The sequence below is a fragment of the Monodelphis domestica genome, chromosome 4 (genome assembly GCF_027887165.1).
Source record: "Monodelphis domestica isolate mMonDom1 chromosome 4, mMonDom1.pri, whole genome shotgun sequence".
NCBI classification, from domain to species: domain Eukaryota; kingdom Metazoa; phylum Chordata; class Mammalia; order Didelphimorphia; family Didelphidae; genus Monodelphis; species Monodelphis domestica.
Genome location: NC_077230.1, coordinates 161,437,363 through 161,459,258, shown reverse-complemented (window position 1 = coordinate 161,459,258; position 21,896 = coordinate 161,437,363). Strand labels below are relative to the sequence as shown.

The 21,896-nt window shown below is 37.6% G+C and overlaps 1 protein-coding gene across 10 annotated transcripts in view; it reads right to left on the bottom strand.

The window, feature by feature from the left end:
* The window catches only part of GPD2 (glycerol-3-phosphate dehydrogenase 2), a 205,853-nt gene that overhangs the window by 161,721 nt on the left and 22,236 nt on the right, over window positions 1-21,896 (bottom strand). The window contains exon 1 of one of the 10 annotated variants that reach the window (XM_007494188.3): window positions 11,158-11,296. The exons of 8 other annotated variants lie outside the window; for them this stretch is intronic. The gene's annotated coding sequence lies outside the window, so the exon portion shown is untranslated. Of the gene's footprint in view, window positions 1-2,055; window positions 2,167-11,157; window positions 11,297-21,896 lie in introns of those variants that run through there. One more of the 10 variants, XM_007494191.3, reaches the window with a different exon arrangement.

Sequence of the window (21,896 nt, the reverse complement as noted above, 5' to 3'; positions counted from 1 at the left end):
TTAAATAACATCCAAGAGAGAGTTCTAAGACCTTCTCTGGCAAGAATCAGCTTTAAATAAGGTAGAAGGAAGCAATAAAAGATAATTTCAAACCATCAGTCATCCAAAAATCAATTATGTTTGACTCTGGGATGCACTGTATTGATTTTTCATGCAGATTTGCCTCTCTAGTTACACTTTGCTTAGGCTAATACTAGAGTCATTTTTTATTTTTTAAGCACACATTAACCAGCAGCACAGGTAAATGACAAGGAAAAGCCACTTTGAGAGTTTCAAATGACTGTGGATGATCCACTCAGCAGATAACTTTTGCAGATATATATTCATGGATATAGGGCATCGATAGAGATGTAGATCCAGAGATATAGCTATAGCTGTCAAATACAGTTGTCTTTGTTGATCAATCATTTCAGTCATGTCTGACACTTCATGACCCCATTGGGGTTTTCTTAGCAAAGATATTGGAGTGGTTTGCCATTTCCTTCTCTGGCTCATTTTACAGATGAGGAAACTGAGGCAAACCTGGGGTTAAGTGATTTAACCTTAACCACAGTCACATAGCTAGTAACTAAGGTCAAATTTGAATTCAGGAAGAGGAGTCTTCCTGACCTCAGGACTGGTCTACTCAAATACAATTATATCTACATATAATGATAGTAATAGACATGTAGGAGAGAACAAGGGAGATAGAGTGAGGGGGGAAGGGGGAGAGGCAAAGAGAGAGAAAGAGACAGAGAGGGAGGGAGAGAAGGAGACAGAGAGAGAGATAAAGAAGGAAGGATCAAGAGAGCTCTCACAATGATTTCCAAAGCCAAGAGGCTATTCAGATATGTACAACACAAGCCCCAAAGATGCCTCTGAAGCAGATCACAATGTAATTGGGAAATGTTTAAGCAAAATTAAAATACAATAAAGATAATGTTAATTTGTGGTTTTCTAAAGTCAAAAGACATCCATAGGACCACCACTGAGCCTATTTTTCAACCATGTAGTTTTTAGGGTGAACTATATATTTCATAGTAAGTCCATTATATTTTAGACTACTTCCTTAGACTACTTTGACTTCTTAGGATACATTTGAAATTGTGATCATTTGCTGTTTTTAGGAAGTCAGGGACAGATTTTTATTCTGGTTCCTCTTTATTTTCTTGCTAGCTATTATCAAGCACACTCACAAACACATGCCGCTGCCTTCTTGCTCCCTTCAGGCCCGGGGTTGACAATCTATAGCACATGTCACAAAGTGGGAATAGGGATAAATGAAAACTAAGAGAAAAAAAAGGAATCTCTGGAAGAGAATGGGAAACAACATTCTTATTCGAGTTAAACAGGGAGACAACATGGCTATAATGAAAAACACTGGCTAGGAAGCTGCTCTGTGACATTGGTCAATTCATATTCTGTCTTAGTGGAGAGAATTGGACTAGATCACAGGTTCTTCATCTTTTTTCTGTCCGACTCCTTCAACAGTCTCACAAAGCCTATGAAACCCTTTTCAAAAATAATTTTGTACTCTACACTGATAACTGGAAGAAATTGTGAGTACAGTTAATTAAAATAAAGATGTCACTTTTTTCCCCAACCAAGATCATAACCTCCCTGAAATTGATCCTAAGAGTCCTTATGGGTCTGTGGATCCAAGGTTAAGAATGGGGTGAAGGAAATAAGTATTGATGTACCAAATACTATGTGCTCTATACTAAATGCTTTTATAAATATTAATTTCATTAAGAACCCCTGGGCTAGTTCTAAGTTCCCCTCTAGCACTGACATTCAGGTTGAGCCCAACAGTGTAAGATTATAGACATGTAACCAGGGTTGTACTCCTAAATATTTAACCACCAGCTCTTGGGGAGGCAGGAGGGATAGGAATGCACACCAGACTCTTAAGCTCAACCTCCACTACTTTAACTCTAGACAATCGCCAAAGCAGTCAATCAAGCCCTGGTTTGTAGCACTCAAACATTTGTGAAGAGTAAATGCTCACAATGAAAACTGAACAATGAGCACAGAACTGTTTATGTTGGCTCGAAAATACCGCTGCATGTAACCTACCTTTTCTGTAGAGTGTGTGCCCGAAGGTCCCTCACTCCGTGATACAATAGTTTGTGTACCATAAAAATCAATAAGTACGCTGTACCACCGCCGACTGTGTACAGAGAGGGAGTCCTCTAGGAAATGGGAAAAGAAGAAAGATCTCACTGGAGGGGGACTATCGCCTCCTCCCCAAGGCTCCCATGGTGGCGGTGGCAACTTAACCAAACAAGGAGCAATGGAAGCTTGTGAGGGTGTCTTCGGTTTGACAGCAAAAATAGGCGATATTTATTCATAAAGAACAGATTACAAAGTCAAACAGAATAACTCACCTATTCTCCCTGCCAGCTAGGGCAAGATCAAGGTTTTCGTGAGCCCAAGAGAACAGTTAGAAACGAAACGTCCTTCCCCAATCATATGTAAAAACTGGACCCCCTACATATTATTCATTGCCCACCAGAAGCTTTGGGCCTCTACTCAATAATACATCATAGATTTAAAGGAAAACAAAAACCTTACACATCAGCTAATCTAATGCCTTCATTTTACAGAGGTCCATAAGTCACAGCAGAAGAAAAAAACTGGTGGAGATACTTACTCTGCCTTCCTCTTTCCACTACATCAAGCTATCTATCTTAAGAAGTGTAACTTGACTTGTATAATAAATATCTAATGTACAATAAGGAACAGAATTTTCTCTATTAAAAATGTATACACTCATATAAACTTGAATTAAAATGTACTCCACCATTTGCTTCCAACTGTACCTGGCCCTAGTCCTTGCCTTTTACTGCCCACAGTCTCCTTTTCAATCCCAAAAAGGAATCCACTTCATTCTCTCCAGGCTGGTGAGGATCACATTTAAATAGTAAGTTTTATATTATAATTCAGTTCTCTGAAACATCATTTATTAAACACCTACTAGATAAATGACATTGTTCTAGACTTTGGGAATATAAAGACTATATAATTTTTAAAATATAAACATAACTACACTCAAGAAACTTACATTCTATTGGGAGGAAAACACATACACAAATAAGGAAATGAAAAATACACTACGTAAAGAGTGAATAAAGCCAAATCAGACTAATACATGTGGTTAAAAAAGCCACAAAGTTCCATCTCCAACTCATACACATCTTTCTAAGCTTCTCCAAATTCCTTCTAGTCATCACTTCTTATAGCACAATAATCTTATTACATTTAAGTGACAGACAGTGTGAGGTAGTGGATTCAGAACCAGCTTCAAAGACAGACCTTTGATCCATCCTCTGACAAATCATTTCACCACTCAAATACTCTGTTATAGAAAAGGTATTGATCTAAATTGATAAAGGGATTTTTCTCATCTAAGTGTTCCCTATGCCCCTCAAATCACAGATCAGGTGCTATCCTTTATGTTCAATATATGTTAAATAATGGTAACAGCATCAAAAGCCAGGAAAAAAAATAGAAAGTGCTCAGAAGACAAAGGAAGAAAAAGGCCCTTTTTAAAGTGTCTATCAAATTTAGGATAGCTTTAGAAATCTTAAATAACAAGAGTTATAATTTTATATATGACCTTTTTAAAAATTCCTTTATGTACTTGAATTTGCTTTTGTTGATAGTTGCTAAGTTTCTTGGACATCATTCTAGATCTGGGTCCTCTTCCATGTCTGAAGCTCATTTCTATCCATGCTTTTTTTATCCTTTGAGGTTCTTGTCCAAGTATTCCCATTAATCCTCCATAGGGGGCCCACCCATTGGCTAGGGACTTTCCTCCAGATCTCCTGTCTTTCTGTGAATGCCAAGAGAGCACAATAGCTCTCTACTGGTTATTCCTTGTTCTGAATACATGACTAGCCAACTCTTCCAGTCATTTTTATAAGATAACATCCCTTAAACCACTTCTTCTGCTGCAATATAAACAAACATAGGAGATTTTTAGAAACTTAAATTAAGAAAATGTTTGCATAAATTGGCTAAAAGCACTCAATAGTTAAGTCCCAATTAAGATAACTAAATATATTTTAAACCATATTTACTTTATATGGAAAAATGGTCCAAGAGGCAACTAGGTGCCTCAAAGGATAGAGAGCCAGGCCTGGAGGGAGGAGGTTTTGGATTCAAAATATGAACTCAGACACTTCCTAGCTGCCCTACCCTAAGCAAGTCATTTAACCCCAAATGCCTAGTCTTTAAGGTTCTTCTGCCTTGGAATTGATACTTAGTAGCAATTCTAAGATAGAAAGTGTTCTAAAAAAAGAAAGAAAAGAAAAATAGTTTGAGGATTCTAATTTTTATTTTATTTTTTCTTTAAATTTATGTATTTAATTAATTTAGAATATTGTTCCATGGTTACATGATTCATGTTCTTTCCTTCCCCTATTCCCTCCCCACTCCTAAAGTTGATGAGCAATTCCACTGGGTTTTACATGCAAGCCTATTTTCATATTAATGTTTGCACTAAGGTAATTGTTTAGAGTATACATCCCCAATCATATCTCCATTGAACCATGTGATCAAGAAAATGTTTTTCTTCTGTGTTTCTGTTCCCACAGTTCTTCCTCTGGATATGGATAGCGTTCTCTCTCATAAGTCCCTTAGAATTGTTCTGGATCATTGCTTTGCTGCTAGTAGAGAAGTCCATTACATTTGATTGTGCCACAGTGTCTCAGTCTCTGTGTACAATGTTCTCCTGGTTCTGCTCCTCTCGCTCTGCATCACTTCCTGGAGGTTGTTTCCAATCCCCATGGAATTCCTCCAGTTTATTATTCCTTTGAGCACAATAGTATTCCATCACCAACATATACCACAATTTGTTCAGCCATTCCCCAATCGAAGGGTATCCCCTCATTTTCCAAGTTTTTGTCACCACAAAAAGTGTAGCTAGAAATATTTTTGTACACATATTTTTCCTTATTATCTCTTTTAGGTACAAACTCAGCAATGGTATGGCTGGATCAAAGGACAGTCTTTTAAAGCCCTTCGGACATAGTTCCAAATTGTCTTCCAGAATGGTTGGATCAATTGTGAAGATTTCTAAATATTGGTAGTGTTTCCTGATCTGAAGTCCTCCAAACCTGGAATTCACTTTCTCCTCAGCTGCCCCTCAGAAAGTCCCTCTCTTCTGTAAGATGCAGCTCAGTCACTTCCTTCTTCATGAAGCCTTTCCCGATTCCCCCACACACAGCTGCTAATGTTCTCAGCCCAAACTACTTTGTGTGTGTATGTACATATACATACACACATATAACAAATACAAAGTTAACAAATAACATATATCTATTTTATAAGGCTTTGTCTTCCCCATTGACATGTAAGTGCCTTGTGAGTAGGTAGTAGTATTCCCAGGACTTAGCACAGTGCCTTGTCCATAGTAGGTACATTATAAATATTTACTGATTGACTATAGCCAGCGAGTGACTCTGGGTTCTTAAAGAACAAGTCCATAGAAAGCAAGTAGATCCTAGTAAAACAGAAGGTTTACATGTCTACCAAAGATTGACGGAGCTATATTTTATAAAGGCAGGTCAACAGAGCTGAATTTTTTCTTTTTTTAATCAAAGTGATACATGAAAACCCTTCTAAGACATATAGAAACTAAATGGAAGAGGCATCAACAGAGAGGAAATTACACATCTTTCAACAAGTAATTTAAGTGCAAGGTAAGAACTTTAGTCATGAGAAAAGCCTTCAAATCCAGAAACTATTACAAAGAACCAAAAAGAACTAGAATCCTTTTCTCCTTCCATCTTTGATAAGCCTCCTCTAAGAATCAAATCACCTATATTTTATTAACCCTTACCTTTTGCCTGAGAATCAAGACTAAGTATTGGTTCCAAGGCAGAAGAATTATAAAGGCTAGGCAATCCAGTTTAAGTGACTAGCCCCGGGTCACAAATTTGAACCCAGATCCCCCCAACTCCAAGTCTGTGCTTCTCAGCTGCCACTCATATATATATTTTTGACAATTCATTTGACATAATTTTGTATTTTTGACATAATTCATCATAAATTTTGGATTTTTAAAAGGAGTTAATTATCATTGTCTGCCCTTTGATCCAGCCATAGCACTGCTGGGTTTGTACTCAAAAGACATAAGGAAAAATATGTATACAAAAATATTTATAGCCACACTCTTTGTGGTGGCAAAAAATTAGAAAATGAGGGGAGGCCCTTCGATTGAGGAATGGCTAAACAAATTGTGGTATCTGGGGAAATGGAATGCAATTTTTCTAAAAGGAATAATAAACTGGAGGAATTCCATGTGAACTGGAACAACCGCCAGGAATTGATGCAGAGCGAAAGGAGCAGAACCAGGAGAACATTGTACACAGAGACTGATACATTATGGCACAATCAAACGTAATAAGCTTCTCTACTAGCAGCAATGCTATGATCCAGGACAATTCTGAAGGACTTATGAGAAAGAACGCTATCCACACCCAGAGAAAGAACTGTGAGAACAGAAACACAGAAGAAAAACATTTTCTTGATCACATTGTTCAATAGGGATATGATTGGGGATGTAGACTAAATGATCACTCTACTGCATATATTAATAATATGGAAATAGATCTTGATCAATGATACATGTAAAATCCTGTTAAATTGTTCATTGGCTATGGGAGAGGAGAGGGAGAAGAGGAAGGAAAGAATATGAATCATGTAACCATGGAAAAATATTCTAAATTAAATATTTTTAAAAGTAAGAGTTAATAATCCCTTTAAAGTACTGATCTCTCACAAAATCCATTCCACTTACCTACCCTAGATATACTCTCTTGGAATAAACCCAGAATCCTATTTCATATTATTTTACTTATCACCCTTTCTTCTAATTCCATCCCAACAGCCCAAGGCTAAAACGAGTACTTAGAGATAAAAAAAAAACCAATATTACAAAGACACCTTTACCCAATCAATCAGGATATGGCTCTGACACTGGGCACCCTGTTCCCTTTTATGGGTCTTCTCTCCTTTCTCCCCAGGCCTTTATGCAGAGGTCAGAGTTTCCCCTCTTGTCCAGTCAATCTCTAGTTCAGACTGAAGTAAGGCAATGAACTGAGGAAGGACTTTATTTTTCCTTCTGCACTTGGAGGGGTGAGCATACAGCATCCCATTCCTATCAGGCATGATCCCTGAGACAAAAAAATTATGGCAGTTCAAAGATTACCTCCAAGAGAGCAATTTACAGGTCACCCCCATGTAAGAATCTCCTGAGGACATGGGCTCTCCAACAAGAGAGGCGCCTTCCTATCCGCCTAGGTTTAGAGGCTCAAAGGTCTAGGACATAAAAACTGAAGGCTCAGAGCTAGCCATAAACTTGTACTTCCCCGGTGCCAGTGTCTGTGCCCAAAGAGTCCAAGAGAGATAGCCTTCTGCCTATCTGCTTCCAAAGTGCCTCAGCCCGCATTGTTGCAGATGTGCATGGAAAGCTGCCAACCCTGATTCTGAGTCAGGATGAGCTGTCAAACAAAACGACGTGAGCCTTGGAAGGCAGAAATCATAAAATCCACCTGCACAGAGGATGAATGACTTATGGAGAAAAGATTCCTTAGTCATACAGAAGGAGGGTGTGGATTCTAATCAGAGCCAGCCGGCAAGGTTAAAATTCAAGAAATAGCAACCCTGACACAGATACCTGAGCCAAAGGGAGGAAAGGTGATGGAGGGGTCCCCAGAGCCACTCCATCTGGCAGGGTGCCCTCTGCCAGAAAAGTCAGGCTCTCTGGACTTTGCACCAGGCTTGTTTTGAAAAAGCAAGAAGTTCCACATTAGGAGAGTTACCATCATAAGGGTCTTATCTGCCTTTTCAAGTGGGCATTGCTGGTCAATTGGGCCAACATGGGGGGAGAAAAGGATTAGAAATTAGTTGCTTAATGCCCAGCACTAAGGGAAAAGTGTTCCTTCTTCCTTCCTGTGCCTTTTATACAAACTTGGCCCCAATTGCAAAAACTCGGGATAAATTTGGTAACAAGGGAGGATATCTTCCCAAAAAGCATCAGGAATTACATATGAAGAACATAAAGTACATTTAATAATGGCCAACAACAGAATCCACCTCAGTACTGTTATACCAAATAAATGGCCTAATGACAATGCATTTTTAAAATGTCACAAAGATGATAATATTAAATGACCTAGAATAATGATTGGTGAGATTAAAGTGTAGGTAGATGCCACTAAGGATGTACCTGATGGTCTGTAATGTAATATGGAGAGTGTAGTAAAGAAAAATCAGGGGGGAAAAAAGTACACACATTACCTCTACTGCAAAAGCCAGAATAATAATTTGTGCTTGTTAAAGAAACCAACAGCCTCTGGTTAAGGAGAAAATAATTTCATGTCTTACATCAGTGGGTATGTAACTCCTTCAAAAATACACACACACACACACACACACACACACACTATCACTCAGTGCCATTATAAGATTGCTCTCAGAGAACCTGGATTTTAAACCAAGCTCTGACATTTATTTTTTGTTTGGCCTTGAGCAAATCACTTCACCACTATTAGTCTCAATTTCCTCTTCTACAAAATGAGCAGATTGGTCTTAGTGATCTCTAAGGTCCCTCCCATCTCTGTATCTCTGATCCTATGATAATCAATCCTTAAAAAATAAGAAGTCAATATAGAAATATATCAGGCAATTATGCTGTGCAATGGATAGAGTGATGGGTCTGGAACCAGTAAAACAAACCCAGAGTCAGTCTCTTCCTAGTTGTGTGACCCTAGGGAGGTCACCTAACCCTCCTGGTCTCAATTTCCTCATCTGTAAAATGAGCTGGAGAAGGAAATGGCAAACCACTCCAATATCTTTGCCAAAAAAAATCCAAATGAGGTCATGGATCCTCAGATGACTAAACAACAAAAGAAACATTAGGCTCTCCTCTATAGAAAGGAAAAGGTCAGCCCACAAGTGGAAAGTGATTTCTCCTTCACTTAATTTTTTTTATCAATGATGTCCATATATACACTTTGACATCTGTTTACTGCATCTACAATAAGACATTTCCAATATGGTCAAGTTTAGTTGAGGTATAGCCAAGAAACAAAGATTAGTCAGGAGTGGGCCATAAGAATTTTTTAAAAAGTGAGTATTCCTACTCTACAGTACTTTCTATAAGTACCACTGCTTCTACTACTACTTGGCTATTGTCCTTCATGCTTGAAAAGGACCAAAATATCACTGGTTGATGTCTTTTGACTCAAATAAACTGGATTTAAGTGAAGCAGTTGCACAGTCATCAGCCTCACTCTTCAAGAGTCATTAAAGTCCAGCAGGAAGACAAATCAAGAGGACTGTGTGATGCCTAGGATGCAGTGGAGGATCTTGGCTTCTTCCATGGCTAACCAAGCTCAAAGCACACCATGGCGCCTACTTCAGTTACCTTCATGGTTGCTGGAATAAATTGTTCTAATCCCCCACCACCACGAAGAAAAGTCTTCACATGCCTGGGGAAGACACCTCCCCTGACTGACAGGTTTGAGACCAATTAGTTACCCTCAACCTAGTTTGGCTCACCTAGTCAGTGCTCAAACCACAGCTTCCTAGAGCCAAGGTGAGAGTCAGAGGAAAGGTGGACACTAAAGGGAGATGAGTGGCCCTGAAAAGAGTTAGGCAAGCCCTCACACCAGAGGTACTAGTCTTCCCTGAACACTCCAGACATCCTACTACTAGTATATTCTGTATGACTAACACTAGAGAATCCCAGGGAAACAAATCACACCCTCATCTTTAATCCCTCTCCATCAAAAAAAAAAGTAGAGGACTAAAAGATATACTACTCAGACAGGAAATCAGAGGAGAAGCTAAAAGCATTTGTGTGTGAATCAGAAAAGCAAATCTTAAGTGAAAAGTACAGGCATGGAGTAAAAGACAGAAGAGAAGTTAGAACAAAGATGCAGATTTAACAAAGAAGTTAAAGATAACTTCTGTTTAGTTTTCAGTCAATCATAAAATGAAAGTCTCTGTTCAATCTTCAACCTGGAATTATGCATGGTTCCAAAAGGCAGAACTGGGGTCAGTGGATGAAAGGTTGAGAGGAGGCAAATTTCAGCAAAAATAGAAGACAATTAATTGCTTTATGAAACAGTGAGTCTCTCATCGTTAGGCAACCTCAAGCCAAAACTGGTTTACTCTTTGTCCAGAATGCAGGAGAGAAAAGATTCCTGTTCAGCTACAGGTTGAACTATATAAGGACTCTTAACCTGGGGTCTAGAATTGTTTTCATAATATTTTATAACTTTTTCATATAGGGGATTTCCTTTATGCCTATACATTTTATTTTCTGCACTTTAAAAACATTATTCTGAAACAGATCCACAGGTTGCACCAGACCACCAATGGTTCTATAAAACAGATTCTCCAATGATAAGATTCTACTCGTCATTCTGGATATCAGATACTATCTGAAAATTTGAGTGGTATGGCAATGGTGGGCATGTTCAAGTTGGAGTCCACTGCATGTTTCTCCCTAATCCTATTACCCAATATTGAAATCAAGCAAGATTCAGTTTATCACAGAATGACAGACAATAAGTTTCTACTTTTCAACTGCCTTATCATTCTGCCCTATCTACATTTCACATCAAAGAGCCCAACCTACAAGATATGCCAGAAATTATAATAGAAGTTTTCATGAACCCTTGAAGGAAATTAACAAATAAAGAGAAAAAAATTAGAAGCATTCATAAACATGGATTATTCAATTCAATTCAACAAGCATTTATTAAACCTTTGTATGCCAAGAAACATGCTAAACAAAATAAAAAAGCAAAAAACAAAAATGAAAGTCTCTGCTCTCAAAGAGTTAATATTCAAATGAAAGGGATAAATACACAGAAAAATATGAGGTTGGTATAGGTATTCTCAGAACAATTGTATAAATGTATCACCTTTCTCTAGAACCTTTGATTGTCCATAGATTAAGATTAGCCCAGAGAAGGTAAAGACATGCCCAGTGATACTCTGTATCACTTTTGAGCAGGAATGGTCAGAAGATAACTCCTAATTAAGTCTCAAGTCTGGATCACTCAGGAAACCAAGGGAAGTGATGTATAGACAAATATTCTAAACCAAGATTTATCTCCCAAGATCAGGGAACTCCTTTGAACAACCTTTCCTTCTTACCTTTCACCTCCTTTAATTAAAAGGGGTCAGGAATGTCATTGTCTATAGCAGTTCCCTCTCAGGATCAAGTCAGCAGGCAGCTGGAGTTCCTTCCTCTAGATTTCTCCAGGATATTCAACCACTTCTACCAATGCTAAAAAATTGGGGCTAAGAAAGCTCATTCTCTGTAGTCTCTTATCTATTCTTAAAAAGGGGAAGCGGAAGTCAAAAGGCAGCCAGGAACTCTAAAACCAGGTGGATGTGATCATTTTAAACAATTATGATGATAAATCTCTCCTGTGTTTTGTTCTCAAGGTCAACTACCCCCCCCCACTCAACACACACACCTGCTTACACTTATTCTCTCTTCCCAAGAAAGGTAGAAGGGAAACAGTGAAAAGGAGAAAGAAAAAAAGATTGTGCAGACCTGTAAACACATTCAAAGTCAGTCCAACTGGCAGCTCCTCTCACTGAAATCCATTCTCCCAAAAGTCCAAGATCTCATTCATAAATAGAGGATGTCCCAGGCTCTGAAATCCATAAGCAATGGGGAATATCTTCCACCCTACCCACTCCCAAAAAAGTTCATCTTCAAGTAGTTTTAGGAATTATCTTTTATCTTCTTTTTTTTTCATTTGAATAAGTTTATTTAGTCAATTTAGAACATTATTCCTTGGTTTCAATAATCACATTATTTCCCTCCTTCCCCACCACCCATTCTTCCCGCAGCCAACATGCAATTTCATTGGGTATTACTTGTGTCCTTGATCAGAATCCATTTCCATGTTGTTGTTTACACTAGGATGCTCATTTAGAGTCTACATCCCCAACAATATGCCTTCAACCCATGTATTCAAGCAGTTATTTTTCTTTGTTGATTTTACTCCCACAGTGTTTCCTCTGGATGTGGATAGTGGTTTTTCTCGTAGGTTCCTCCGAGATGTTCAGGGTCATTGCATTGCCACTAATAGAGAAGTCCATTATATTTGATTGTGCCACAGTGTATCCCTCTCTGTGTACAATGTTCTCCTGGTTCTGCTCCTCTCACTCTGCATCAATTCCTAGAGGTTGTTCCAGTTTCCATGGAACTCCTCCACTTTATTATTCCTTTGAGCACAATAGTATTTCATCACCAACATATACCATTTTGTTCAGCCATTCTCCAATTGAAGCTCATCCTCGAATTTTCTAATTTTTTGCCACCACAAAGAGCGCAGCTATGAAAATTCTTGTACAAGTCTTTTTCTTTATTATCTCTTTGGGGTACAAACCCAGCAGTGCTATGACTGGATCAAAGGGCAGACAGACTTTTAGCACCCTTTGGACATAGTTCCAAATTGCCCTCCAGAATGGCTGGATCAATCCACAACTCCACCAGCAATGAATTAATGTCCCAATTTTGCCACATCCCCTCCAGCATTCATTACTTTCTTTTGCTATCATGTTAGCCAATCTGCTAGGTGTGAGGTGATACCTCAGAGTTGTTTTGATTTGCATTTCTCTGATTATAAGAGATTTAGAACAATTTTTCAAGTACTTATTAATAGTTTTGATTTCTTTATATGGAAAGATGCCAACAGCTCAATCCATACCTTCTCTGAGAAGAATGCATAAAAATCAAAGTTTCCAAAGTCTCACTCCCAGTGAGCTCCTTACCCTTCCCACCTTCTCATCTGCCTCCCAATTAAGCATCTGTAATCCCAAATTATTTTCATGCCATTACTGTATAATTCCACATTTTGATGCCTCAATGGGAACTAAGGAAAATTCTAGAGTTAGGAAATTCACTTAGTGTAGCAATCACCTTCTTTTTGAAGCTTTCCCAAGTACTTTAAGAGTCCTAGCAGTTCTCATAATACAGATTTCTCTAATACTCCCCAAATCAGATTCTTTTTTGTGTATGTCCGAGCCTCCCAGAGTTTGGGGAGCTAGTACTTCTATTTCAAACACAAAGTCAAAAGTTTTGAAGTGTTCCTCTAGTTTTGTGCTTCCCTTGGTTGTCTATAGGGCAGATTCTTAACTGAGGCCTATGAACTTTCATTTTTTAAATATTCTGATTATTTTAATAGAATTTGTTTTCTTTGCAATCCTAGGTATTTTATTTTATGTATTTAAAAATAATATTCTGAGAAGGGAGTCCCATAGACTTCACCAGACTGTCAAAGGGATCCATGACAAAAATAAATAAAATAAAATAAAATACAATTTTAACATGCAAAAAACAATGCTATATCCCAACTCTCATTTTTAAGAAATTAGAAAAGATAAAAATAAAACAATAATGAAAATAGATAAATGGAAATTAATAGGGAAAAAAGCTTCCCCTCTAAAAGAGCTAACACTGAGGTAAGGTCAGTCCCCAAGACATATTTATGCAGTACAATCTTGAATAGTCTCTCCTCAGTTGTCCTGGTTCATAACTTGTCTAGGATTTTTTTTTAATAAGCTCAATCCTAGACAAGTTGTCCTAAATTCAGCCCATGCTGGGTAAGTAGCCTAGCTCAAAAAATAAATAAATAAACAAACCTAGATGAGTCCCAAAAATGTATACAGTTCTCCCAAAAGGAATTTGGTACTTGGGACCAACTGGAATTCAATTCTTTGTCCACTAAAGAAATTATGCTAGACTGGGCTCCAAGATATGGAAGGCTTCCTAAAATGGAATTTAGGGAGTTATGTGGAAGCCAAATACTCCTCACTTTCTGGTTAAAAAAAATCAATGATCCCAGATAAATTATATGGACAAAATAATTTCACAGGGGAGAGGTCTAACATCTTGAAGAAGGATTCTAAGAGTTAAGAGGTGTGGATGGAGAATATTCAAAGCATAGGGGAGAGCCTTTGCAAAGGGACACAAGCAGGAGATGGAACACTATATTCAGGGAACAAGGAAACCAGTTTGGCTTGAGTGGATGTGAAAGCAGGTCAGGTGAAATCAGTTTGTAAAGATAAGCTAGAGCCAAATAGTGAAGGGACTTTAAGGCCAAAGAGCAAGTTTTGCATTTGATCATAAAAGTATCCTGGACCCACTAATATTTTTCAAACAAGCAACTACATGATTAGCCAGTGCTTTAAGAATATCAATTTGGCACACTGTGAAGGGTGAATGGGAAGAACAAAGGAAATTGTTTGGAAGGCTATTTTAATAGCCTAAATGAGAATTAAGGAGGGACTGGAGCTCAGGAGAGAAAGAAATCCTGGATTTATAGTTTATAGAGAATTATCTGCATAAAAATTATACTGAAGGCCTGGGAACTAATGAAATCACTAAGAAGGGATATAAAGGCAGAAAAGAAAAAAAAACCCATAATATAATCCTGAGATATCCACACAGGAGTAGGAAATAGATAATGATACTACAAAGAGAAAATAAGATCGATAGGGGAAGGACCAGGAAAGAACAATGTTACAAAGATCCAGAAGGGGAAAAAAGTATAAGAAAAAAAAAGTGATCAACACTGTCCATCCATTTCTGCAGAAGCCAAGAAGGACTTAGACTGAAAAATGGCCATTGGATTCTTCAATAAAAATCTTGGTCCTTAGTAATCATGAAGAGTGCAGTTTTAGTCAAATGGCAAGTTCAGAAGCCAGATTGCAAGTTATATGGTTCCCAACCAAAAAAATCATTTTAGGAAGTTACTGACCCACTTGGAGGAGCTTGATGGTTCAATAATACCATCCAAAGAGTATAACACAAATCTGGCCTCAGCCTGCTTAAATCAAAAATCATGGATCATAGGGTCATGGACTTAGAACTAAAAGGGATCTTGGAAGACTTATCTAAGCCTCTTATTTCACAAAGGAGGCAACCATAAGAGATAATGTAAATTGTTCAAAGTATAGCATGTGCAAAATGGCAGAATATTTGAGCACAGGTCTTCTGACTCCATCTTTTTTACTTTACTATAAAGATAGGAGGCTTGGGGCTTTTCTTCAAACAGAATCCCAAGGACCAGAAAACTGAAAGAGGACAGAGTTGGGAGCAAGAGAAAATCATTCCCAATTTTAATTTTTCCCCAATTACATACAAAAACAGTTTCCAAAAGGTTTTTAAGAATTTTGAGTCTCTAATTCTCTTCCTCCCTCCCTTCTCCCAACCTCTGCTGAGAAAATAAGCAATTTAATAGATTTTACACATGTAATCATGTAAAACATTTTTCTATATTAATCCTTTTGTGGAAATAAATTCCAACAAAAATTAAGAAAGAAAAAAGTTTGCCTTGTTTTGGGTTTAGACTTGATCAGTTCTTTATCTAGAAGCAGATGGTATTTTTTATCATGAGTCCTTTGGGATTGTTTTGGATCATTGTATTGCTGAGAATAGTCAAGTTATTCACAGTTGTTCCTCATGTTCACAGTAATGCGGTCAATGTGTACAATGTTCTCCTGTTTCTGCTTACTTTACTCTGCTTGAATTTGTGGAAGTCTTTCCAGGTTTTTCTGAGCTCATCCAACTCATTATTTCTTGCAACATAATACTATTCCATTACAATCATATACTATAATTCATTGAGCCACTCCACAGTCGATAGGTATCTCCTCACTTTCCAATTCTTTGTCCCCACATAGAGCTGCTTTGAATATTTTTGTATATATCCTCCTCTTTTTTTTTTAATCTCTTTGGTATACAAACTAGTAATGGTATTGCTAGGTCAAAGGGTATGTACTATTTTTTAGCCCTTTGAGCATAGCTCCAAATTGTTCTACAGAATGGTTGAATCAGTTCACAACTCCCCCAATAGTGCATTAGTGTCTCAATTTTCCCATATCTCCTCCAAGTTTTGCCATTTTCATTTTCTGTCATAATACCTCTGAGAAGTGTGGGGTGGTATCTCAAATTTGCATTTCTCTAACAAATAATGATTTGGCCTCAACCATTTCCTAGATGTGTGACCCTGGGCAAGTCACTTAATCCCACTGCCTAGCCCTTACCATTCTTTTGCATTGGAACCAATATACAATACTGATTCTAAGTCTGAAGGTAAGGATTTTTAAATACATGTAATACATATACATATATGTAGTGATTTAGAGCATTTTTCCCGTGACTATAATAAGTTTTAATTATTTTTGCTTGTCATTTGTCTTTTCAACAAGAACAAAGAAAAAGAGTTTCATTTAATTCAAGGTCTTGGTTAAAGATTGACCTATGTTTATACCATTTTAGGAGATACTAGCTAAGAAATCACCCACATAGGCCTAAATGCATAAAATCATCGTGGATAATTTATGATGACAGTATCATTTCATTTTACAATATACAATCTGAACATTCATTAAGTTCTGCCTTGTGTGCAGTGTTCCATTAGGCGCTGGGAAAGAGTTATTCAAGGCCCAAGAGGAGAGATTTAGAACTAAAAGGGAACATGGGACCATCCAGTCCAATCTTCTCATTTTACAGATGATTAAAGAAGGCCTGGGGCAGTTAGGTGGCACAGTGAATAGAGCACTAGGCCTGGAGTCAGAAAGTCTCTTCTTTGTGAGTTCAAATCTGGGCTCAAATGCTTACTAGCTGTGTGACTCTGCCCAGCATCACTTAACTCTGCTCTCTCAGTTTCCTTCTCTATAAAAAGAGCTGGAGAAGGAAATTGCAAACCACCCAGTATCTTTGCCAAGAAAACCCCAAATGGGGTCAAGAAGAGTCAGACACAAAAGAAAAAGGACTGAAAAACAAAAAAGAAAGCCCAGAGAGGTCAATGATTTGCCCAAGGTAGAAAGCATCTAAGGTGGGATTTGAGGCTAGGTCCTCTTGACTCCAAGTCTAGTGGATTGAGCCATCCACCACATCACGATGGGTGTCTCCCTTTATGAGGCTTAAAATCCATCAACAGGTACAAATAGAATTATCATGATGCATAAGAAGAAGAAATAGGTGATATGAGGTCCACAGAAGGCACTGGGTCTGTCACAACAGAAAGCAGACCAGACTTGGAGTCAAGAAAACCTGAAGTAAAGAAAGTGTTGCCTCAGCTGCATCAATTTAAGTCATTGACCTCTCTGTTGCCTCAAGCAATTCCCTGAGCTTTGGGGTTGCAGAAATGTCCACACCAACGAAATGGTAGGCCCAGATCCTCCACTTTATACACACAGGCACACACCCACACCCCAAAAGCACATTAAACAAACGAGAATTTCCTGCATTCAGAGAGGAGAGCAAAGAATAAGAGAAAGCAGCATTGGAACTGGCCACAGAACATGGGAATAGTAATAGCCCAGTTTAGCTATGACTGGGAACTGAACTGGTCTCTATAAGGATACATAAAGTGCAAGAGGTGCACCTATTAACGAGAGTAAATGAAGAGAGACAAAAACAGTCAAGAGAAATCAAAAGCAGGAGTGATCAATCAAGGTCTTGAGAAGTCAGGGATAAAGGCTTAACCATAAGGTTTAACAATATTTTGTCAAAAGAAAATAGTCAATAAACATATGTTAAGTGCCTACTAGGTCCCAGGCAGTATGTCTGGAGATGCCAAAAAAGAGGCAAAAGACAGTCTCAGCCCTCAAGGCCACCATTGAATGAGACTAAGTCAGAGGATGAGTGAGAAATAAGTGGAATTCCATAAATGCTTACTGAAAATGATGAGAATGATAAATTTGGCCAGGTTGGCCATGGCCTGTCTTTGGCAGCCTCAGGCACTATGCTTCACCCAATTACCTGCAGAAGCCCAGGTCCTTTTGAGCAAACTGAGCCAGAAGGAGTGGGCAAGGGGAAGCATAAATTACAGACAGTTCTATACCAACATTTCAGACTCAAGCCATGTCTATATGCTATGACAAGGCCTCAGAACTTCAAAGAGAAGTCTGCCATAATTCATCTACCTGAGAGAGTAATGATAGGACTGGAACCTGGAAGACTAGTCATTCTGCTTGTTTGGTTTAAAGAGAATCACCAGGAAATAAGACACAGAGACAAGGATCTTGCCTGCCCCCATCGTATAAACTGGAAGTAAACTTCCAGGGTGGCCTGAACTAGATTAAAAGGAAATTGGGAAATGTTTAGCCAAATAAATAAAACCATGATACAGCATAGATAATGATAATTTGTGGTTTTCTAAATAGATAGTCAGCAAGGATATATTTCTGAGTTTAATGTCCCTGATAACAAATGAGCTAAATGTAAGACAAAAACAATTGATATTTATGTGCCACACTTTGATGTATACAAAACCTTTCACAGAATTCTCATTTCAAAGTCACAATATCTTAGAGGTGATTATTATTATTCCCTTCTTATGGACCAGGGGACTAAGGCTCAGATTCATCAGGTGATACCAGTGAATTTGCCAGATAACTGAAGTTTATACACGTTTTATGTGATCAAAACCTTTTTTAAAAAATTGTTTGGATTAGAAAACTTTATAAAATTAAACTTTAACAAAAATTTGACACTTTGGTACTCACACACACCATGCAAAGCTTGACTCCCTTCCCACCAAATAGCAGTTCCACAATGAGCACATATAACAAACAGCAAACACTAAGAATCAGCAAAACAGATATCAGAAAAAGTATACATAGGAGAATATATATGAAACAATATAGATGACGGACTTCTTCCAAGGGAATCCAGCACAGCCAAATATTACTCAAAAGAAAATCCCTCAGTTTCTAGTACAGCAAACTAGGGTTAGGGATACATCAAAGTGACACATAAATATCAATTGTTTTTGTTTTGCATTTAGCTCATTTGTATCAGGAGCACTAGACTCAGATAGAAATATATCCTTGCTAACTATGTGATGGCATAGGGGTTCCTTCAGAAACCTGAAGAGAGGTTAGCATCTTCTTTCTTAAAGGGAGAAGCCAGAAGAGTTCTGAAGAGGCTGAAGTAAAAAGATCAGATATCTCCTCTTTCTTGCCAACTCTGCCCTCACACAGACCTCCCTCTCATGCCATTGGGTTTTGAGGCTCTGTCTGGTTACTATGCCATCATCAAAGCTAGCATTTATAGATCACTTTAAGATTTACACAGCAAAGGAGCAGCTACGTGGCTCAGTGGATAGAGAAAGGATCTGGCTTCAAATCTGACCTCAGACACCTCCTAGCTGTGTGATCCCAGGCAAGACACTGCCTACCCCTTACCACTTTTCTGCCTTGGAAGCAATACTCAGTCTTGGTTCTAAGATGAAAGGTATGGGCTTAAAAATAATAATAAATAAATAAAAAGATTTACATGGCACTGTACAAATACTATCTCATTTTATCTTTATAAAAATCCTGGGAGGTCGATGCTATTATTATCCCCATTTTACAGATAAAAAATTATATTTCCCTGCCTTCTTAAACAAAGTACACTGTTGTTCAGTCACATCTGACTCTTTGTGACATGATGGACCATTTCACACCAATACCGTCTGTGGGGTTTTCTTGACAAAGATACTGAAGTGGTTTGCCATTTCATCCTCCTTAACAACATTTAACCTTTTCTTGGTGATTCAGGGTCATTATTATAAGCATCAATTTTTATACTATGTAGAGATATCCTCAGGGGCTATGCATTATAAAACTTTTACTGATACATTAAGTAGCCCCAGACTGGATGATTAGGATCATTATATGTGTGTGTGTGTGTGTGTTTTACAATTTTTCTGGATCTTTTTTCACCATAAGGTTTTCTGCATTTACTTCTTACTGATATCAGGCCTCTAGAAGCCTATCTGCCTCTCACCTTAGTAATTCTTATTTACTAAATCTGGAAAAATTTGCTGAGATTAGGGTCTCAATGAGAACCTGGTAACCTATTCTGAAGAAAACACAAACTATTTTACAGTACATAGATTTCTCTGCCATCTATTTTGGCTAATCAGAGGATATTTTTTGTCCTTTTTCTGATTCTTGGTCACGTTCTAGATAGCTGAGGTTGCTGAATAAGTGGCTGTCTAGAAAACTGTTAAGGTACTATATAAATAAAAATAATAAACCATTCAACCTTATCTAAGGATTCTAACTTTAAAATTCAGTAAAATCAACAACAAAGCTCTGAATTTAAAATTAAAAAATTAACATATCCACAATCTCTGCCTCCCACAAACTCTATAACCTTGAGCTCCGTGCCTCAGTTCCTTTGAATGTAAAATGTTTCCCATTTTATTTCCTTACATTTTTATGATACCTTTCAATCAAAGTCATCAAAAAGCTATGTGCCATGCTTACAAAGAGCTGTGAAATCCCAAGATGAAAGTAGTTTAAAAATGCAAAATAGATCTACTATTAATTTTTTAAAAATCATTTCAAAGTGGAACAGCAGAAGAAAGTTAATAGAATCAAGATTCATTCTTAGGGCCATTTTATTAGTTAGTGAAAGGTAAGTCTAAACAATGATCCACCTTAATTCTAGAAGACTCATGATGAAATATGCCAGCACCACCACCATCAGAAAGCTTAGAGTCCAGATTGAAACATTTTTCCCTTTTCTTTTTTTTGGGGTGGGTGCATGGCTAAAACAGGAATTTGTTTAGTATGACTATAGTATATATATGTACATAAGTCTATATATCCACAAATATATAGATATTTCTAATGGATTTTCTTTTTCTTGCCATCTCAATGGATAGGAGAAAAGACAATTCAGAACTGAAAATAAAATAACTTTTTTAAAAAAATAAGTTTGATGGAGCCCACTAATATAAGAAAAAGAATCATAACAAAATGGCCAAATTTTTCTATATTAAGTTCAAGTTAGATGAACAAAGCTGTATATTTTTAATAAGTACAGATAATCTAATCTAACATTCTGAATGAAACGTAGGAAAAGCAAGAGACAGAAGAGAAGAAAATAGTCAAAATGAAAACCTATAAACAGGAATCAATTAAACAAAGCTAAATTGGGGTCAACACTGACTCTTAACAAGTCTACCTTTGAAATGCTATCCTTTCCCATTCATACTAATAAGCTAGTAGCAAACAGAAGAGTTGTTGGCTAAGGGAAGTTCCTGGAGTACTGACAACACAAGTAACTTTTAATTTCACTAGGGTAGGCTTATTTGCATTTGACTTCCCACCCCAGCTCTTTCTCCCTTCAATTCATTATCCCTGAACTTTAGATTTTGGACCAATGCTTAAAACAGAACTACACCTAGAGTTGCATCTCAACAAGTCAGATGCACTCTGGAATATGGCCCACCAGTCACAAGCTAGGGGGATCAAGTGCTACCTGAAACACAAAACCCCAGCTAACAACAGAAGAAATAAGTAGGATAATCTGCATAGTAATAGCAATTATTTATATTTATAGATTTCAATCTTGATGGTACCTGACCTACCACCATTTCAATTCGCCATTTATCTGAAGGGAAGAGCGGACAAAAATAAACTGGTCTAGTAAGATAAACAACACATATGAAAATTAAAGGATCCAAAGTTCTAATGTCTGCAGATAGCCTAGGTGACTTGAAACAGTCAATGAACAAGTATTTATTAAGCACCTACTAGGCACTGGGGATACAAACACAAATAAAATCCCTTACTCCCAGTGAAGTCCCTTACATGCCAATGGGGGAGTCAAGAAGTATATATAAAATTTTATATATAAAAAAAAAAGGCATAGCTTAAATATAAATTGAATACAATTTATATTGAGTATAAAGTGGCTAAATTAGTAGTTTCAGAGGAAGAACACTAGTAGGTATAGGGAGAAGAACAATTAGGAAAGGTTTAATGCAAAAGAGGATACCTGAGCTGTATCTTTAAGTAAGAGAAGAACTCTAGGAGGTAAAGTAAGGAGAGAATATGTTTCAGCCAGGAGGTATGGCCTGAGCAAA